Below are 19634 nucleotides of genomic sequence, written 5' to 3'. Positions count from 1 at the left end.
GACTTGCAGGAGGCATTTCCTCCCCTAAGGCTGGGGTTATGTGCCCTGAGCAGTGCTGAGCCTCCATATCTCATGCAGGTTGTTCCCAAATGGCACGAGTGAGAAGGGGATTGCATTGAGATTTTCAAGCAATTTTCTTTTTTTTTTTTTTGACCCTGATTTGAAAAGTCTATTCTTCTTCCTTAAAACCAGTCTTATTCATGTGATATCAATTTAACTAGAAAGTAATAAAATCAGTAACAGCTGTAAGTTCCATGACCACTGTTCCTACAACCTCTGAGTACCTCTTTCAAAATGACTTGAAATATATCTGGCTCTATCTTATTTCTTTCAGTTATTTTGTCTTTACATCCAGAGATTTAAAGCATTTGTATGTGTATCTCTAAGCAGCAGGTATATTTGAATAATATTTTGAGACATTATACATTTTTCTGTGACATTATAATGAAGCTACTGTGTATGTTTGAGATTTGAAGAACAGCTGTTTATCACTTGTATTGAAAAATCAAAAATACCTTTCCAATGCAGCTGAAGACTTGAGAATTTTTTAGTCTTCCATGCTACAGACCACTGCAGCCACAGTCTACCTGCTCCTTCTCTCTGCATGGCACCTGGTACAAGCACAGTTTGTCTGGTAACTACTTCAAGGTTGCAGTATTCACCCTCCATTAATTCCTGAAATAGGGATTATGTGTGTTTACCAATTGTACTTCCCTTGCCTGGCAGCTTCCAATTTTTTTAAGAACTCTGTCCTCTTGTTTTTCATGAATCCTGCCCTGGGGCATGTGGACAGGCTGGGACCATCTCTTCAGGATAACTCTGGCACCATGGTATTCTATGATAAACACTGGGATTGCCATATACTTGGGGTTTTCTGAAGGCAGGGTATAATAATTTTTCAGATTAAAGAACTTTACTAAGTCACTTCTGTGCTAACAGTGCATTACCTTAACAACAGAACCACAGTATTTTAAAGAATTATTTGTTGGGTCTTTCTTGACTGATTTCTGGGGAATCAAAAATGAACAGATCATCTCAGATAATAGTTTCATTTGGTATTCAAGATGTTGATCCACAAAAATAATATAATTTCTGGCCAACACCTTTCATTTTCTTTAGAATTTCTACAGGAAGGTTTCTGAGCACAGCCAAGCATATGAATCCTCCTTAAACAGAAGAGATGAGGACGCATAAACTGGACAGAAATGAAGAAGCTCAGAGGAAGAAAGAGAAGATAACTTGGGTCATGATGGTTGCTAGGCTGAATGCTTGCAGTATATGTGAATTCCTTCTCTCACCACTTTTTGAGGTCATTCAGCCAACCACATAAGGTGCTAAGGACAGTCTTGATACATATGGGTTTCAGACCAGCTTTTTTAAGACATGTAAAAAGAATGAGGAAAAAGAGTTTTGAATATTCTTAAAATATATATTCCTGATGCTTTGATCAATGTAGGGGAAATGCAATAAGAAAGTGAAGATGTGCTGAAATGAGGAGAAAAAAACGTGAGAAATGATAATGTCTTTCACAGTTAAACCTCAAATATAAGTAGTCCACATCTGAGCGGGAATACTTCTGAGTCTCAGCTATTACTCTGCCCAGTTCAATGAAACTAGAGGAGCTGCTTTCCTGGTTGGTAACTGGTTAGCAGTAGCATTCCAAGGCAGCAGCTCCTTGCTTACCAGATATATGCATTGGAGTGGGCTGAAGTAATGGAAGTCCTTAAAGCATCTGTTACTGTGGGGTTTATTTCCCCACTTGCAGATTCTCATGATGGAGAAAAGCTCCTGAAGGGCAAACTCAGAGGTCAAGGCTTGTGTTGGCATGGAGGACTACTCAGCTCCAAAAGAGAAATCCCCACTTCTCATACAGGGTTTGTATAAAACCAGTGCCACATCTGCTGGAACAGCAAAGGCTTGGGCTCTAGTTGCTTCTGTGGTTTTCTGAATCCATAGAAGAAATGAGTATGTTCTCAGATTTTCCTTCTCTCAAAAGCAAATCCCTCTGCTGTGGTCAGGAAGGAATGAAGGTTAGAGGCAAAGATGAAGGAGCCTTTCATTCAACAGAGAAGGCTTTGTTGATGTACAACACATACCTGGTGAGTTAGCTGCTGAGACCTCTCTTGACTGGCTTTGAACAGGGGCCCTTGTTACAGAACCTGTTCTCCATCTCTCATCTCCCATGCACTGAGCAGCTTGGCTTGTTCTCCTAAGTGCTTACGCATGACAGAGGATTACTTGCTCCGTCTAAGAGATGAGGCCTTCTTCATGCTGTTTAAGTTTAAAGAAGAGTGGAGTGTCTTAAAAAGTTAATTAAAGAAGACCCAACAGCAACCTAAACTCTTCTTTAATATCTTTAGTTTCACTTCCACATGCTGTGTATCTTGTTCTACCAGTTTCAGTGCTCTTGCAAAACAGTTGCACAATGGCTTCCTTTTAGCAACCAGCAAAATTAAACTTGGGCTCTCCTAACTGAATGTACCTTTTCTAAGATGTGCTGAATTTCCAATAAACTCTACAGAACCCCCTTTTTCCTTCTGTCTTTTCATTGCTACAGCTTTTGGAATAACTACTCATGGACATCCTCATATACAGCTCCCAGAGAGACATGGGAGTAGGTTGCAGCATGAAAATACCAACTCATCCCTTATCCAATTAGCTTTTTTACACCTGACTCTCTGCACATTAGCAATTTATGAAAAGATTTAGGCTTTTACCAGAGTTTTGATCCAAGTGTTTATTGTAGTAATAAAAAATCTACCAATGTGAAGTTCCTAAAAGCTAAGGCTGTTTTAAAGGCCAGTGTCTGATTGAGATTCCCCCTTCAAATAAAAACACATTTGTGCCAGTTTGCTGCAATGAGGGCACAACAAACTATTTTGGAATTATCTGTCCTTCAGAGATTCTGCTAGAAATGTTTGTGTGCCTTATTATGTTCCTCTCCCACCACAGTGTGGAATAACTTCCACTCCCATGCTGCATGATGACTGGGCTTTCGGGTTTTTTGGTGGTTTTTATGTTTTGTTTTGTTTTGGTTTTTTTCCATGTGTGACAGTTGACATTTAGCTAACATTTTATAACTGCTTTTTGTTAGAAATGCTGGTCATCAAAAATGTTTGCGAAATGTGACCTGAATGCCGTTGGGGAAAACTCCATGCAGATTATCAGCTACACTTGTGTTACCCCCTTATTTGTGCTCTTTCTCCCCTTACAAGCCAGACTTTTCCTAGTAGCCTTCACCAACATGGCATTTGTCAAGGACAGCAATGATCACTGTCTGTGGCTATGTTTAACTGACGATGCAAGACCGTTAAACTATTTAAGAAGTTCTTTCCACAATGACTACATTTTAGAAACTACCACCTGGAAGGAGAGTACTGAGCTTAGTGGGGACTTTTTATCCCCATTAATTTGTAAAACAAACTGACTACTAAAAGATTAAAACCCATCCCTGCCTTTGTACTTTCCACTGAATCCCTCCTGGTGATGAAACAACAGCTACTCACAGGTGAATAACTGAGGGCCCCAAGAGAGAAACTTGTTAAAATTTTAATAATGTGTCACCTATATTTATAATTCTGTAGAGCTGAGCTGAGTGAGCCAATGAATCTACCATGTTACATCAGAACCTTTGATCCAAATCACCTCTACTGTGGAAACAGTACATGTTCATGCTGCACAAACCTCCCTAAACCCAACAAAAATACATGTGAGATTGTCTGTGCTGTACAGGAGAATGATTGCTGCCAGGTAACTTCAGCTGCTGTTCAGTGAGAGCAGCTCTGTGATGGGAGGCTGACAAACAGCCAGTGTCCATGGGATGTGTGTGAAGGCAATGTTGGATTGATCTAGTGCTTTCTGGGACTTTGAGAGCAACACCCAAGCAGGTGCATTTGTTGCTGGAAGTGCTGAGGCTACAAACTGTGCTCCCTGTGCTGGGTGGTAGCTGTGAGTCTCTTGGGTCTTATCAGCAGCTCACACCACACAGAGACCTCCTGCCTGATAGAGATGCTCAGCTGAGAGAGGCTGCCTCACAGCTGTGTTTTCTTCACCTTGTGCTTCTTTGACAAGAAGGATGGGCTGTACAGATGATAAATTTGTTTTCCAAGCTAAATGAAAACTGTAATTTCAAGCTTGCTTGCCTTAGCACTTCTCACAGCTTTCCAGTTCACCGGGATACTGGCAGGGTGCTCATCAGGGAGGGAAACAGTTTGGTCATCCCACAATAAGGTGAGGTGACTGTTCCAGGTAGTGCAGTGGCTCAACAGCAGGGATCCTCACTGCTGGACTCTGCTCAGGTGACAGAGCCACACAATTTAACACACAATCAACTTGTTGTGCTACTACAGTGTTCCCAGACTGCCACAAGCCCTGTTCACAGACTGTCACAAGCCCAATTCCAGTGAAATCAGGCCACTTGGCCTCACAAGTTTCTTGGCTCACAAGCATGAGCTTCCCTCCTCCCTTCTCATGCAAGAGAGTATTTATGCTACAAGTCTCTCACTCTACTCTTCATGTAGCTATTCTATGTATTGTTTGAGTTGATGCAAGAGTATTTTACGTCATTACTACGTCTCTTCTGACAAAGGAATGAGGCCCAGCCTTCCTAAAAAGTTGCCAGTTTTGAAGCATAAAGACCATCTTAGAAGGGAGACAAGCCCTTGGAACCACACCTGGCAGCCCTTTTCCCTCTGGGTCTGAGTTAGTCACACATCCAAGCTCACAGTCCTGTCAGGACACAACCCACCCAGCTGCATGGTCTCCCAGCCTCCAGCACTACTACCCATGAGGAAAGAAAAATCAAGTGTAAATGTTTGAGTCACAAACAAAGGATGGGTGAGTAGGATTAGGTGAGGCTGTGCTGACTAACCCACCCCAGTAATAGGCAAGTATTGGTCCCAATTTGTCCTGAAGGGAATGATCTGGCTGTGTTAAAGCTCAAGGTGGTGTTGAAAGGTGCAGAAACATCTTAACTCTGATCGTGGGCCAGCCTGCCAAAATGAAATCCCAGGCCTGGATCTGTCTGGATTTAGATAGAGACATCATAAAATCAGTGATAAAAAGCAAACCAGGAATATATCATTGTTGCTATTGCATCTGACAGTCAAACCCCTTGAGGCAGAAACAATTTATGTGTGGCCCTAAATGACTCATTAGGAGCTGTTTCAAACAACTGGTGTCTTCATATTGAAAAGGCAAGTCCTGATGAAACTGGCAAGGACACAATTTCAGGTTACTTTATACTCTGCTTTGAAAAGCTGTATGCAGGGTTAATGACAGTTTAGTACTAATTGTGTATCTCTGGCAATTTGCAGAGAGACATTTGTCTAACTAGAACCTTGTCCTTGCTTTTAAGATTTCCAGCTCTTGAGCAAAAAAACAACTGGAAATTAGAGCACTGCTTTCTCAAATGACTTTATCTGGGCTTTCAGGGTATGATACAATTAAGTATTTAATTGTGAGGCCCTCTATGGACAGTGTAAAATTTATGTATCCCCAACCATGGTGCAGCCTCCGTAGAGTGTGATGGTTGTTCAGCAGCAACCAGCAGTGCCAAAATAACTCCTTGGAGTAGCAGGCTGACATGGGCTGGGAGGAAATGAGACAGTCAGGGCACCTTTAGCAGTAAAGCAGCTTACCTGTTCAGTGACGCTAACAAACAGATGCAGAAATACAGAAGTGTGGCTTCTTATCACAGGCAACACGTGTGAGTGGGGTCTGAGACCTGGCTGCTTTTGACTTCCAGGAATTAGCTGGTAATGCATTAGCTGTGCTAAGATAAACTGTGTCAGCAAGGCCTGCTGTTAACTCTCCTTTGTGTGTATGTGTGTGTGCTGAGATACACTCTGAAGAAAGAGCATTTGGTGCTGTAGGTTCTGGTCTCAGCTTCAGGAAGATAAAGACAACTCTTATGCAGCAGTTGTTCAGTGAAGGCCATTTGTTCAGTGCAGGGGAGAAATGGTTTATAAGTTTCATTTTTCATTTATAATGGCTTTAAATGCCCTTGAGTATAGATTTTAAATTCTAACTATTATTTAAATTATTTGTGAAATTCTAACTGACTTCCATCTGATTAAAATGACAACTTGAATTTACAAATATTCAAGTGGCTTTCTTCAGGGCATGGAAAATTAATTTCCAGGAGAATTTAATAAATGCCCAATGACATCCGCAGTCCCTGTTCTCAGCTTATTTTCAATGACTGGTGTGTTTTGGTCTTTCTGCACTTCACTCTTCTACTGATTACAAGCAGGACTGTTCATCCCTATGCACTAGAACAGCTGGACTGTCAGTGGGAAGAGAGTAAAGGCTCTGGGAGCATCCTGTCTCCTGGAGGTTTTGGTGCCTGGACGTGGGTTGAGTTAGAGCTACTCCTCAGATTTTCTTTTTCTTTTCTAGTTGCAATTAGAGGACACCCCAGTTGGTAAATGTTTTTGTATTTCATGTGCTTGTAGGTTTCCAAAAGCCGAAACCTGGCATGCTGAATAGGTCAACCTATTTGACCAGACTGACCCCCAGCTTTGATTTGTTCCCTCTCTAGGCAAACTTTTACTTAAGCCTCAGTTCCTCCTTGTCTTTTCCCAAAGAGCTATAGTGAAATACTGGTGACATGCATATATAACTTTCCTTAAAACTGGTGTTTCAGCACATGGCACTGGGGGAGCAGTTTGTGGCATTTGTGTGCAAGACAAGGGATGGTGATGTGTTCGGGAATAGTTTGACTCTCTGGAATTGTGGTTTGCAAGGAAATTTGAAGCTATTTGGTTTGGGGCCTCTTCCTTCAATTTTCTCAAATTATGAGAAATGTTATGTTATTTTTATATGCTGCATGCTTCTTTGTGCAGCCACTGCTTGCTGAGGAAGGCAGACTGTTTTTCCTCAGCCTCAGACTGAGAGTGACAGAACCTCTGGGGCTTGGGATAGGAAGCAGCCCCATGAGAGCTGGAATTGGTGTTGGTTAGAACTCACATCAGAGGGCTTCCCACAGTTAGCCCACGGAGCAGTCCAGAGCAAGACCTTTTACTAATGGATGTCTTAATGATTTCCTGGGTGCCACCAGACTCTCTATCCAAGACACTGAGAACTTCGCACCTAGAAGAGGACTGCTAGCAGTGACAGAAAAAAGAAAGACAAATAAGAGTGGAGGTTTTTGGAGCATGTTTTCCCTGGAGGAACTCTGGAAACAGCTGTACAAACACTCAGATGGCAGCTAAATGTGTCCATATGTGCTGGGCTCAATTCCCTGCCAGGTCACACTGAGCCATGACCGTAAGCTTTGCTACCCTGCTTCTCCCCAATTCCTACTGAAGGACCTTCCCCTCCCTTGCTCTTCCAGTGGGGATAATAAGCCTTGGCACTCAGGGCCAGGTGCCAGACGCAGGAGTTGCCCAAAATTTTGTTGTATTTGAAGAATGCCATGTTTGGGATCTCCAACTCCCTTTTTAAAAGCACTCTTGATGTTTCAGTTCATCTTGTGATGTTGTTTGCCGCTGCTGAGAAATTAAACCTTGCTGTTGATTTACACATGCATGTGAGATGAGAGTAAATCCTGAAGGGAACAATTTCCTTCCTCAGTTCCACCAGAGATTGCCATGAGTCCCAAGGAATGCCTTTCCAACAAAAGCCTTGAAAGAAAAACATATTCGAAAGAAACAGGCATGTAAAACCCCCTAACTTTAGCCTAGAGAGAAAGAGGCTCCCAGGGGACCTTCATGCTCTCTTCAAACAAACCTGAAGGAGGTTGTAACCACGTGGGGGTTCATTTCTTCTCTCAAGTAAGAAGTGACATGATGAGAGGAAAAGGCCTTTGTGTTGTGCCAGGGGAGGTTTAGGTTGGATACTGGGGACAATTTCTCCACTGAAAGGTGGTCAGGCATTGGAACAGGCTGCCCAGTAAAGTGATGAAATCACCACTCTTGGAAGTGTTCAAAAGGCATGTGGATGTGTCATTTTGGGACATGATTTAGTGGTGCTGGGTTAACAGCTGAACTTGGTGACCTTAGAAGTCCTTCCCAGCCTCAATGGTTCTATGATTTTACTCTGCATTTTTGTTGTAAGAGGAAAATATCTCCTGCAATTCCCAAGATCTGCTGCAAGCACCTCATCCCACAGTCACCCTCACAGAACTCCTGATCCAGTCTGAGAGCACCAGGTTGGCATTGAAGCTGTTTTGCAATGGCTCAGCGGCCATTTAAAGATTTGAAGGTAGTGACGACTGATGAGAGCGGCAAGGAAAGTGCAGAGAGCCAGGCTCAGAGCAAAGATAAACATCCTCCTGGCCGCAGGTCCTGGCACCCGCGGGGGCCCTGGGCTGCTCCCTGCTGCTGCTCCAAAAGTTCAGGAGCACATGTCCGGCTCTCCTCAGGCCTCTGTTCAAGCTGCCCGCTGCAGGCTGCCCTGACAAAACCTGATCTTTCCTTGCCAGGAAGACCCCATTCACTCCCGTTCCCGAGCCCCGTGTTCCCGTGGCAGGGGAGCGCTGCTCTGGACGTTCCCGTACCCCGGAGGCCGGGGACAGGCCGGGGACAGGGCGGATTTCTCCGTGTGCCGGAGCTCCGTGGCCCGCAGGTGCCGGCGGCAGAGCGGCCATGGCCGAGGGGCCGGCGCCACCTCCTGGGCACGGCTGAGGGGGCACAGCCGGGCTGGGAAACACCCGCACCGCGGCTGCGAGGGCACATCCAAGGGCAGTCGGTGATCGAAGAAGAACCATATAGGTTCCCTCAGCCTGGGAGCCCCGGTGGCCTGCCAGCGGCTGGGAGGAGAGGCGGGCACTCAGAAAAGCCCTCAGTGTTGTTCTGTGTTTTGTATATGTGCTCCCTTCCCCTTCCTCACTTGGTAGGTGGGCTTTTGTCCCTTCCAGACTGGTGTTTCCCAACCCGCTCAGCTCGGGGCAGAGAGCCCAGCGTGGTCCCAGGTGCTTTGCCAGCTATGGAAGAACGCGCTGAGGGCCGACTGCCGGCTCTGGCGTGGAGGGCTTCGCACGGGCATCATGTGCCATGCAGGCCTCGTGGAGTCCTGGGACTTCCTCTGCTCAGCAGAACACCTAACTATAAGAACAAGGCAAGAAGATGTACCAATCTCACTGGTGTTGGGAAGCCACGGGCAGGACGCTTTTCCTGGGCGAAGGCGGAGGGATGTGCTGTGCTGGCACACCGCCCCGTCAGACACGCGTGCTGAGGGCTCGGTAAGTACCTGGGCCCTGCCCGGGCGGCAGCCACAGCCGGCGGTGCTGCACTCCCCCTGCCTCTGTGTCCAGGCAGGATTGGGCTTGTGCCAGGCAGGCCAGGGCTTGGGACTAGTGGGACCTGCGCCTGTCTATGCAGTCATGCCCACAGAGTCTGTGGAGGTGTTCAGTAGGGATCTTCTTATTTGCACTTAAGAGCCTCCCGAATTCAGTGCCTCTCAAGGAGGCTAATCTCATGCTGAGATTTCACAGAGCTGTAGGAGTTAGCAAGAGGCATGGGGCACTGCATCCCTGTTCCCTCAGTTTACTCAGGGTCAGCCTCAAGAGGTTTTCATGATTGTTATCTGATGGATCAAAAAGAAACCTCATCAGTACATCCTTGCCCTGATAACTGCTACTCTGCATGGGAGGAGATGGTCTTCAGTGAGTGAGGCAACCAAATAACCTGTGAGAAAGGGGAGATTTACACAAGTGAATTGCGTTTCTTGGCTAATATACACTGATGATGAAAGTCTGGCCTAGATAAACTTTGGATATGCTACTGGGGGAATGCATAATGAATATCATGGAATCATTGCTGCTGTGCCTTTGGAAGGGACTAGCACTTCCCATCCCACCCTTCAGTCATCTTGCCGGACTCTAAGCACTCTGCTCCAATGCCTGTCTCTCACTAGGTGAGGGGATGACATCTTGCACAGTGCAGTTGTTGTATCTGGTGCTTTTAGTCACCAGAGAGCATTTCTGCTAATGACTATTCCTGGCAGGAACCCCTGTGGTGGTGCTTCTGTTGAAAAACAGGAAACTGTAGAAATAAATCTCTTCCTCTCTAGGGTGTTTTGTGGTTAAGCAGAGTTGCAATGCAGTGGACCACTTTTGCCTTGCCATTGGCTTGGTGTGACTGTAGGCAAGTAATTTCTTCTCTCTGGAGTAACTTCATGTCTCTGAAAGTCTGAGAAGCCTGTTTCTGACATGAAAAATTTGGTGTTGGATCACTTGTGTAGCAGTAGAGGAGTGTTTTGTTCTTGTTCAGTTGTCTTTTATTATTTACCACATCAAATAAGGAAGTGGTGGAGGTGATTAGCATAGGGGGAAATGCCTTCTGAGGAATATGAATTCACTGAAAAATACAGTTTTGCAGAATAAAATTATTTGTGAGTCTAGGTTGAGTTGAGTGAATTGTTTTGGGCAAAAATGAAGACGGAGAACTTTTTCAAGTAAGGGTTTTTCTGACAGCCTCAGAATAAAATGTGACACTTTTTGTGGAAAGTGATGTTTGTTTAAATTGCTACAATTTCTAGGAAGGAAAATGGGACCTGTAGTATGGCCTGGAGGAGGGGAGGGCTCAGAGTTGACTGAAAAAGCCTGAAAAAAAGTCTTAAACTGTCTGAGGTCAGACTAATTTATGGGTTATGATAATTTATTTTCTCAGCCATCATTCAAACCTCTGTGTCCTCATCCTGATAAACCTGGACTGATGAGAGGACTCCCTGACACTTTTCTTATCGTAGAGTTACAGTTTCATGCTCCTGCTCCCACCTGCAGGAAGAATTTGTCTTGCACCTCGGTGAGGAACACAGTGGAGTGGTAACAATTCCAAAGAACTATTTGACACTGTTGACTGTATCCTGCAGATGGGCTTTAGGATAGGAGTGAGCCCCCAGAAGGGGCTGCCTTCCTTTCCTCATTGAGGAGAGAGTGCTCAGCATCATCCTCTACATACCTCTGACACTCAGCTTTGTGTAACTCCAGGGCACTGGGATGGAGCCCTGCTTTCGGAGGCAAACAGTGCCAGACTCAAGCTGTTTTCAGTTGTGTTGTGTCCCTGCTATGTTCTAATCTGTTTGAACTGCAGGTAGATTGTCTTATGGGGAAAAGCTCCAAACAGACAAATCCTATCTGTTAGTTTGGTTACAAGCCCAAAAATCTTGGAGGATGAGGGAAAAACTGCTGCAGCTATGCCCCAAGATTTGGTGGTGACTGTGAGGTCTTTATGTTGGGAAGCACTGCTTTTTTTTTTTTTTTTTTCCCTTAAAACTGAGGGACTTGTCTTGGTGACTGTAGTTGTTTATATTTGAATGTGCTGATGGGGAAACTGAGGGGTCCTTCTGTAAGGACTTGATTAGTAAGGATCAGGAGTGATGAAATACCTAGAAGACACGTATAACGTCATCTTAAAAGCCTGGCTTATCCATCACATGTGGCTGCCAGTGAAGAAGCATTCTCTCCTACATGCTGGATAGCATCCTGGGTGTCCCTGATGCAGCAGTGACTCGGCATGAGCCCTGCAGGTAGGACAGCCCGTGAGTGACACCGCCGCTGCCGTGGGCAGACGCGAGGCGCACGGAGCACACGCCAGTCCCCGGGCCGGCCAGGCAGCGGCACTGAAAGCAAAGCTAAAGCCCGGCCGCCAGCCCTGGCGAGGTGTGTGCTGCTGCGCGGGTGGTGCGGGGCACGCTCTGTGCTGGGAGGCAGGAGCGGGGATTTGGGAGGAACGTCAGCTGCAGTTTGCAGAGCACAGGGAACGTTCTCTGTCCCTTGCCACTTGGCAGTTTGCTCTGTTAGCCCAAGTGCTCAAAGTGTGCATCTGCATCCAAGCTGGATTCCTGCGGCTGTAATTCATCGGGGCTGTCTCCAGAGGAAAGCAAGGGTCTTTGTTGCTTGCACAGTTTGCCCTGCAGAATGACAGACTTCAGCTTTCCTTTCTGCAAGAGAGGTGTATTGTCAGCCTTTTTATTCTGCCTCATCTGTCCCATGAATGCGATGCTGACTTGGCTCTTGAGTGTACCTGCAGAGTGCCTGGGTGCAAAGAGAAGCTAGAGGCAGAAGTGTTAAAAGCACATGGAAAGAAGGGAGTGTCTGCATGGCAAAGGTTCTCACTGTATTTAGTGACAAAGGCAAAGATTTCTGATTGATTTTCTAAATTGCAGAGTAGGCACAATGCCACAAATGGTTTTGAGCTGTTGTACTTGAAATGGCTGAAAATATTTTGATGAAATAATTTTGTTCAGAAAATACTTCTCAAAAAGGGGTGGTTTTGATTAAACTCCACTGGGATCAAGGACATAGAGAGAAATGATTGCATGCTCTATTGCAGTGCAGAGCATGGGAGTTAACAGCACAGCAGGAGTTGAAAGAGAATGCTGAATGTGAGTTTGGATGAATGTATCCCAACTTTGTGTACCAGGCTGGGTTTTTTGTGTCAAGTTTTTATCGATTCTTCCTATTGAAACAGTTCCACTTTGTAGAAAAGAAGTATTCACTAGCCCCGAGGGAGCTGGGTTCAAGTCTCTGTTTGGTTGAAGCTGTGGTGTTTATCCAGTGTGAAGAAGCTCCAGCAGCAGAGATGGTGGCATGCCCTGTAACCTGCTTGGAGGAGACCTGCTGAAAAGTCAGCCTGGACTTGAAGAGTCTCACCCTCTCCCAGCTGATAGCCCCTCAGCACTGGGGTACACATGCATTTCTTTCAGAAAGTATTTGAGAGGCTTTGTTTTTATTTTGAAATGGGATTTTTCAAAGTTGCAAACATTTCTATTGGATTGGTAACCCATGTTGTACCCAATACTTGTTTCAGTAAAGCAGCCACGGGAGTGAAATGCAGTGTGTTCATATCCAAGCAGTATCTAATGGAATAGGACAATTAAACTCCAACTCAATAGGTTTCTCTAGTTTCCAGATAAATTCTAAATAGGGAATGTTGCCCAGAAGGCTTGCTAGAAATTTTTGAAAATACGTGAACAGAAGTTTCCTTTTAAACTGTATTATCTGTGAGATAACCAGGTGAGCACAGAGCAAGCTGAACCACTGACCTCCTCAAATTAAAAAGTCTCTTTGGGTGAATCTGAATTAAAATAACCCCACTAGATGGGCAGGCTCCCTTTCTGCTTTGGCTTTGCAGATCAAACACTGTGAAAACAAACAATCTCTCCAAGTTCCTAGTGCCCTGTTTCAGAGCACCATCTGCCTTTTTCTTGTACAATATCTCTCTCACTGGTACTACAGCTATCCCCCTCCATGTGTAGGGACAGAAAGGGTCATGGGCCAGTGCAGATCTGCTGTGGGTTGCCAGCTGACTCCACTGGTAGATCACTTAGTGCCCCAGACTGTCTGAGTTCATGTGCAGTGTTGTTCAGGTTGTTCTTACTGCAACATGAGATTACCATCTGCTTTCCCACTTTTGGTTGCCTTTAAGTGCAGTTCTTTCCTCAAGGTGTCTTTAAGGAATGCAGTTACTGCAGCTTGACTTCCTCTGGTTTTCTAACCTCTGAACAAGAAATCAATTTTACCTGGTGTGTTTGGCCTGTAAATGAGCAGAGGAATCACAGGGATTTCAGTTAGCAGTGGTCTGTGCTAACAGCAGTGAGGGACTGTGTTGTGCAAAAAGACTTCAAAGAAGCCTTTTCTTTGGCCTTTGAGGTCCTTTGGCTTTATGTAAGCAGCATGTAGACAGTCTCTGAGACAGGAAAGGATGGAACCAAAGGGACTCGGTCTGTCCTAAAATACAAGTCAAACCTGCTTGGGATGCAGAATGCAGTTTTTCTTTTACTGCTAGCTCCACGCCTCTTTCCACGTAGGAGGTTTCAGGCAAAACCCTCAGCTCCTGGCAGTCCCAGCCTGGCTGTCTGTGCCTTACATCAGCATTCCCCTCACCTAACTGGTATATTGCTTTCCTCCTCTGCTGTCTGTCTCTGATTGATGCTGTCATTTGTGTATTGAGACAACCAGAGCTTATAAATCCTTCCAAATACCCTGTTATTAAAAAGGGATCTCACCTTCAGCTTCAGGTGGTAAGAGGGGCTCATTATGCTTCTGTTTGTTAGCTGTGCTTGTGCAGGCAGTGTCTCTCGAGGCTGGAGATAGTGCTTGGGTGTGTGGTGTGACACAGTCAGCGAGTATTTGCGTGTATCAAGAGGCATTCTGGAGGGCAGGCAGGGGTTTCAAAGGCAGCAGCCTGCAGAAATTGAGATATTTGCACCTGCACTGGGAGGGCTGGCAGTGTGGAGACAGGAATTTGTGACTTCTGAGTGGCTGCTCACTCCAGAACAGTTCAGAGTGATGGCACCATCCCAAGGACCCTTTGTTGTTGTTCCTTTTCTGTGGCTGAGGGTGAAGAGGTCCAACTTAGCAAGTGCAAAGTCTGCCTTGCAGAGCCTGTTTGCAGGGCCAGAAACAGCCAGGGTGAGTGAGGCAGACACTGTTATGAACAAATGAGAAGCTCCTCATCCTGCTCCTCCTGTGTCCTAGGGGCTCTGCTTCCATAGGGGAGGGCAGGTTTGGACCAGCCATACACCAAACCTCACTTACAGGCTGGAATACAAAGATATTTATGAGAAGAATCATCCACATAGAGTTTAGCAGTATTGACTGTCTACTTCATGTCCTCTCCAAAAAACGCACAAAGCTGAGGCAAATGTCTATCTCTGTGCCCAGGTAGATTCAGTTTTCCAGCATTCTGAAGGTTTCTTCCCCATTTTTTATTATGTTGCCTCAGGCAGAAGGGTCTGGTTTAGGGCCAGTGCAATAACTATCATAATTTTATCAGGCTGACACATCAGTATGGTGCCAATCATGGTTATAGAGACCCTGGGACCACTTCATCACAGCAGCTTCATTCCAAGGCTCCTTTAATCTTTCCTAATAAAATTTAAATGACAGTAGCTGTTCCAGTCATGAACCAAGAAAAACCTCTTGTATTATTTCCTCCTTTTTATTTTTTTTCTAATGTTGGATTCTCTGTTTTATAGTGACTAATTTATATGAGAGCTTATATCTTCCAGAGATGGATTTGTGAGTCTGAAACAAGTCTTTTTAGTGACTCTCTTCTCAGCAGGTAGGATTTTTCCAGAAGGATATGGAAAATTGTGTAGTTGGGCCTTTGCCATCTTCATCATAATCCAGGTTGAGGTTCCTGAGGCTTATGGGTGGTTTTGACCTGGAGCTGTTATTGAGCTTGGATACATATTTGCTGCAGGTTTTTCTAATCAACCACAAGAGAGCTGACCCACTGGTGATGCTGAGGTACCTGTCAGTCCCACATTAAATGAGGTGAACCAGTTCTCCTCCTATACTTCCACTTTTCTCTGCTCCCAAGCAGAAGATAGTGGAAGAAGAAGTTTAACAAAACTGCACAACCCTTTCTGTTTAAGCATGAGTGGTATTAAATGGGCTGCCCTACTGGGAAATGGGCCTGCCACTTGGGAGGAGAGCTAGAGTGATTTTTAGCAGATTTTTGGATCTTGCAGGCTGCACAGTCCACAGACTTGGACAAGTCCCTGAGAAAAAACTTTTTGGCACTAAAAGTCAACCCACAGAAGACAGTCTCAGCCTTCCTAAAGTGTGAGGGGTCAGGGAGCTGTTTGGAAATCCTGTGGCGTGAACCTCTGTTTGAGCTGTTTCTAGCACTGAGCACAGTGGGATTGGAGCAATAATTTGGATTGTGCCCATGTCTTTTGCTTGTTTTTCATTTAACCTGCTGATGGCCTATGTCTTGTATTGCTTTTCAGACCCACTGAGAGTAACTGTTCATGACTGCATTAGTGGGAATGGATGTTTATGACTGATCCCTTGGTGGTTGCAAAACCCATCATGCTTCATCAAAACATAACACTTGCTGTGGTTCACGTAAGTGTTTTTTTCTGGTCTGAAGTCTGTTTCTAGCAGAAAGCTGGAGAATGACCCGAATCACTGAGGCTGTCAGTGTCTTGGTGGGAAGGAGTAAGGATGCTGGTGTGTGTGTGGGTGTCAGTCTGGTGGGGTGGATGCTGCCCTGGTCCAAACGCCTCATGAGTGATGAGCTCATGTGCTGGGTTGTGTGCTCTGGGAGGGGAAGTGCAGGGTTGCTGGGCCAGATTCCAGGCATTGCTATGTTTCCTCCATGTCATTCATAGGTCATGAAGCTGGAGGGAAGGCAGGAGACTGTGCTGGTAACATGAAATGCAAGTGCTGTGGCAAAGAGGTGGGAGATGGGGACTGATGTCATTACTTATTTCTCTTAACCTCTCATCCAGAGAATTTTCACTGGTCTAGTATGGGAAAGACTTGCTGCAGGTCCTTCACCAGCACAGACCTCCTCTTTGACATAAAGAGTTTTTCTTCCTTTTAGCAATTGGCCTAGTTTGACATGTAAAGAAAATGCCAGTGAATTTAATCAAGGTATCTTCAATCTCTTTTCTGTATGCACATCAGGGAAAGTGATATCTGGGGCCTTATTAGTACTGCAGCGGTGAAATGTCACTGACTCTGTGGCACAAGCAGGCCTTGATTTACATGAGTATGATAGAGATCAGACTGGGAGACTCAGACTTCAGTGTCAAAGGCCTGCAGAGTTAGATTACATTTTCCTCCCTGGTGATAGAAATGAAGTCCTGGGGGGAAATGAGTTGTTTGGTCTCATCTGAATTCTTTCTGAAGTAGTGTTGCCTTCAGAAATTCTAACTGGCAGCCAGTGCCTCTCTTCTTGGCAGTCTTAGTGGGAAAAACAAGGTATTAGTGATCTGGGAACAACATTTTTGGCATTTCTCAGCCATCCATGTTATCTCATTTAGCTACAAGAGGGATTGTTACCAGGAACATCTGTGGTGTCTGCGTGGAGGATAAGAGAGCATTGAGGAGACACATTGTGCATCTCAACCTCTGTCACTTTCTGCAGTCAATCCCCAACAGGCTGTCTTTGAAGGAGATGATATCTTTTGTTCAAATTTCCCATCTTTACACAATATCCATGTCCTTCCATCAGCCTACACCTTTTTGCATGACTGTTTGGCCCATATCCACTGGCATCATTGTCCTCTTGTGCTGATACCTTGCCAGCATGCCTTGCTTGAGATCTGGCCCTTTAGCAACAATGCATGTTCTGGGAGACTTGCCCTTCAAAGACTTCTGGCCAAACTGTATCTGTCTCAAGAGCTTGGATGTTACAAGGCATCATCAGCTCTTTTTCTCTGAAGTTTCTTCCAGTTGGCTCATTCAGAAAATGCTGCCTAGACTGGTATTTGCTTTTTCAAGTTTTAGAAGTTGTGGGGGAAAGTGAGCTAAGCTTATATGTCTAAGGGATCCTAACATGAAGGTAGGTATCCTGATCCTTTGGGTAAATCGATTTTGTAGTAAGATGGGAGTTCTGGCTGCTGCTTTTGCAAGAATGACTGTGGAGACCATGTACGTGGATGCCTGGTGGCTGGACAGGCCTTGGCTGCTTGTTCCCTTTTGTGTCTGTGGTTCTCACCTATTTCTTATTACAATGGTGTGCTTGGGTACCATTTATTATCACTTCCCTTCTGTAAGAATTTTTTAGCAGAAACTAAAAAAATTATGGGAAAGTTGGCATAGTTTCTACTTTTCCTCTTTCAGGTGTATGTTCTCCTATGGCATATGTAATTGCCCCATTCTAAACTGAAAATACCGCCCTAAGTGTTGTCTCCCCAGGGACCACCTTGTTCCCACTGAGGCAGAATCAAAGTCACACATTCCATATGGATTTCTGGTGGGAGTCTGAGTAGTTCAGGGGCTGTTTCCAGGGTAGGTGGGGACCTTGCTTCTCATTTTCAAGAGACCAAATCCTTTTGAGTTCAGTCTAACCCATATAAAGATTTTACAAGATGCCTAGAGTTTGCCACAGACTAAAGCCATGGAGAGACACGTTCTTGAGTCTGTTGCTTTTGGTGGATCTCTAAAGAACATAGTCAGTTTTGGAGCCTAACAAACCCCTAGGGGGTAACTGAAGCTCAAAAAGATACAGTAACTCAGGCAACACCTTTTAAACCCCTTTTCTTTTCTCTTACATTTTAAATCCTGTACCCCTGTGCCTTTTTTTTTGCCACAGGAAGTTTCTAGCAGAGAGCACACAGGATTCTGTTTATAGGGGACTTGGGTGTGAATTATTACCTGTGAAGCTTGCAGTCAAGGTAGTGGGTTATAATACTAATTAAGGCAAATGTCACAGCAAGAGCATGCTGACGTTGTCAGAATTAATGGCCCAGAGCATTACTGCTTAGCACACCTTTTGAAGTTAATGGAATCGTATTAATTGGGATCTTGGAGGGGCTGAGGGACACAGAGTACATCACTCCTGAGCAGCATCTCTGTTATTACATTAGAGCTGGAGTAGCATCCAAATTCCTCCTGATTTTCAAGCCCCTTTTGCACAACCATTTCACAAGTGGGTGTCTCTGATAAGCACCAGGGGAAGGTTGTTTGGTTCTAGGGTAAGAGGTGGAAAAGTCAGTTCCTGCTGTGGTTGCAGAGAATCACTCTGACTCCAGAAACCAGTGCTGAGGACTGCCAAAATGCCTCTGGCACAATACTGAGGGGTCAAGGAAATGTGTTCAAAAATACTATGTACCCTTGTCCCTGAATCTGATCCTACAAATTCTTCTCCCCTCCAGAGTGCTTGTTCCAATGGGCACAACCCAGGGTAGTGGTGCAAGACACAATGTCAGAGCACTAACAAAAGTGTCTGTCAGCAATTCTGAGTTCTTTTGGATATTAGCCAGCTGTGGTAGCACTGGAACCAGCGCAAGGCGTGGTTAGACCTAATGCCAAAAAATTCTAGTTTTGAAATAGAAAACAGCACATCACGGAGGGCATTTGCTTTCTTTGGGAAAAAAAAAAAACAAAACAACCTGAAAAGCTTATAGAAAACCAAAGCTCGAAACTTTTAATACAGTGCTGTGAGCAGATGAGGGAAAAGAAAAAAAGCCCAAGTTTTCTACTGAGGATTTTGATTCTAAAGCAGAATGTTCTCATTTTCATCCAAGTTTTCCACATGGGGGAAATAATTTTTAAGTATCTCTCATGTAAAGTAATTAACCATAGATGAGAAATGGATGATTTCAGAAGAAAAGGAACACATGCTATCTTTAGATAATGGTATTAAATCCATTGTGCACTGGAATGGAAGTTTTTATTATACTCTAGATTTTCTGTGCCATTTTATCCTTCTTGAGTTTAGATTTTAAAGGAATTACTTAGCTATGATAAAACCTTTTTTTCAGTGTTAACAGGAGTACAGTTATTAATTGTCCTTTGCAATGTTACTGGTATGTAGGTTTGTGATTAGTATTGACTAAATTTGTAGGGTTTCACATTCTCTCCTGTGTTAGCATAGGGGAAACATTAATATTTGCTAGAAACAATGATGATTTGATGTCAGCTCAGTAACCCACTGCGTGGAAGTAGAAATAACAGCATGGTTGAGCCAGTGCTGCCCAGATGGGAAGATTCCTCTCAGCTCCAACCTCAGAGGCTTGACTGCAGTATCTATCCAGGTCTCATCCCATATGGTGCTGGTCAGCTGAGCAGAAGCTGTAATATATGAGCCCTAAATCTGTTGCAGGCTTCCTGCATGATGTTAGACACACCTCAGCCTCACTGCTGGGTCTGCTGTGCAGCCTGTAACTGGCTGCAAGGGAGGGCAGGGTTTTCCAGCAAAAGCCCTTCTGCTTAGGGCAGTTTCTCT

The sequence above is a fragment of the Haemorhous mexicanus genome, chromosome 8 (genome assembly GCF_027477595.1).
Source record: "Haemorhous mexicanus isolate bHaeMex1 chromosome 8, bHaeMex1.pri, whole genome shotgun sequence".
NCBI lineage: Eukaryota > Metazoa > Chordata > Aves > Passeriformes > Fringillidae > Haemorhous > Haemorhous mexicanus.
The sequence above is the reverse complement of the archived record's forward strand: the minus strand, read 5'-3'. Positions refer to the sequence as shown.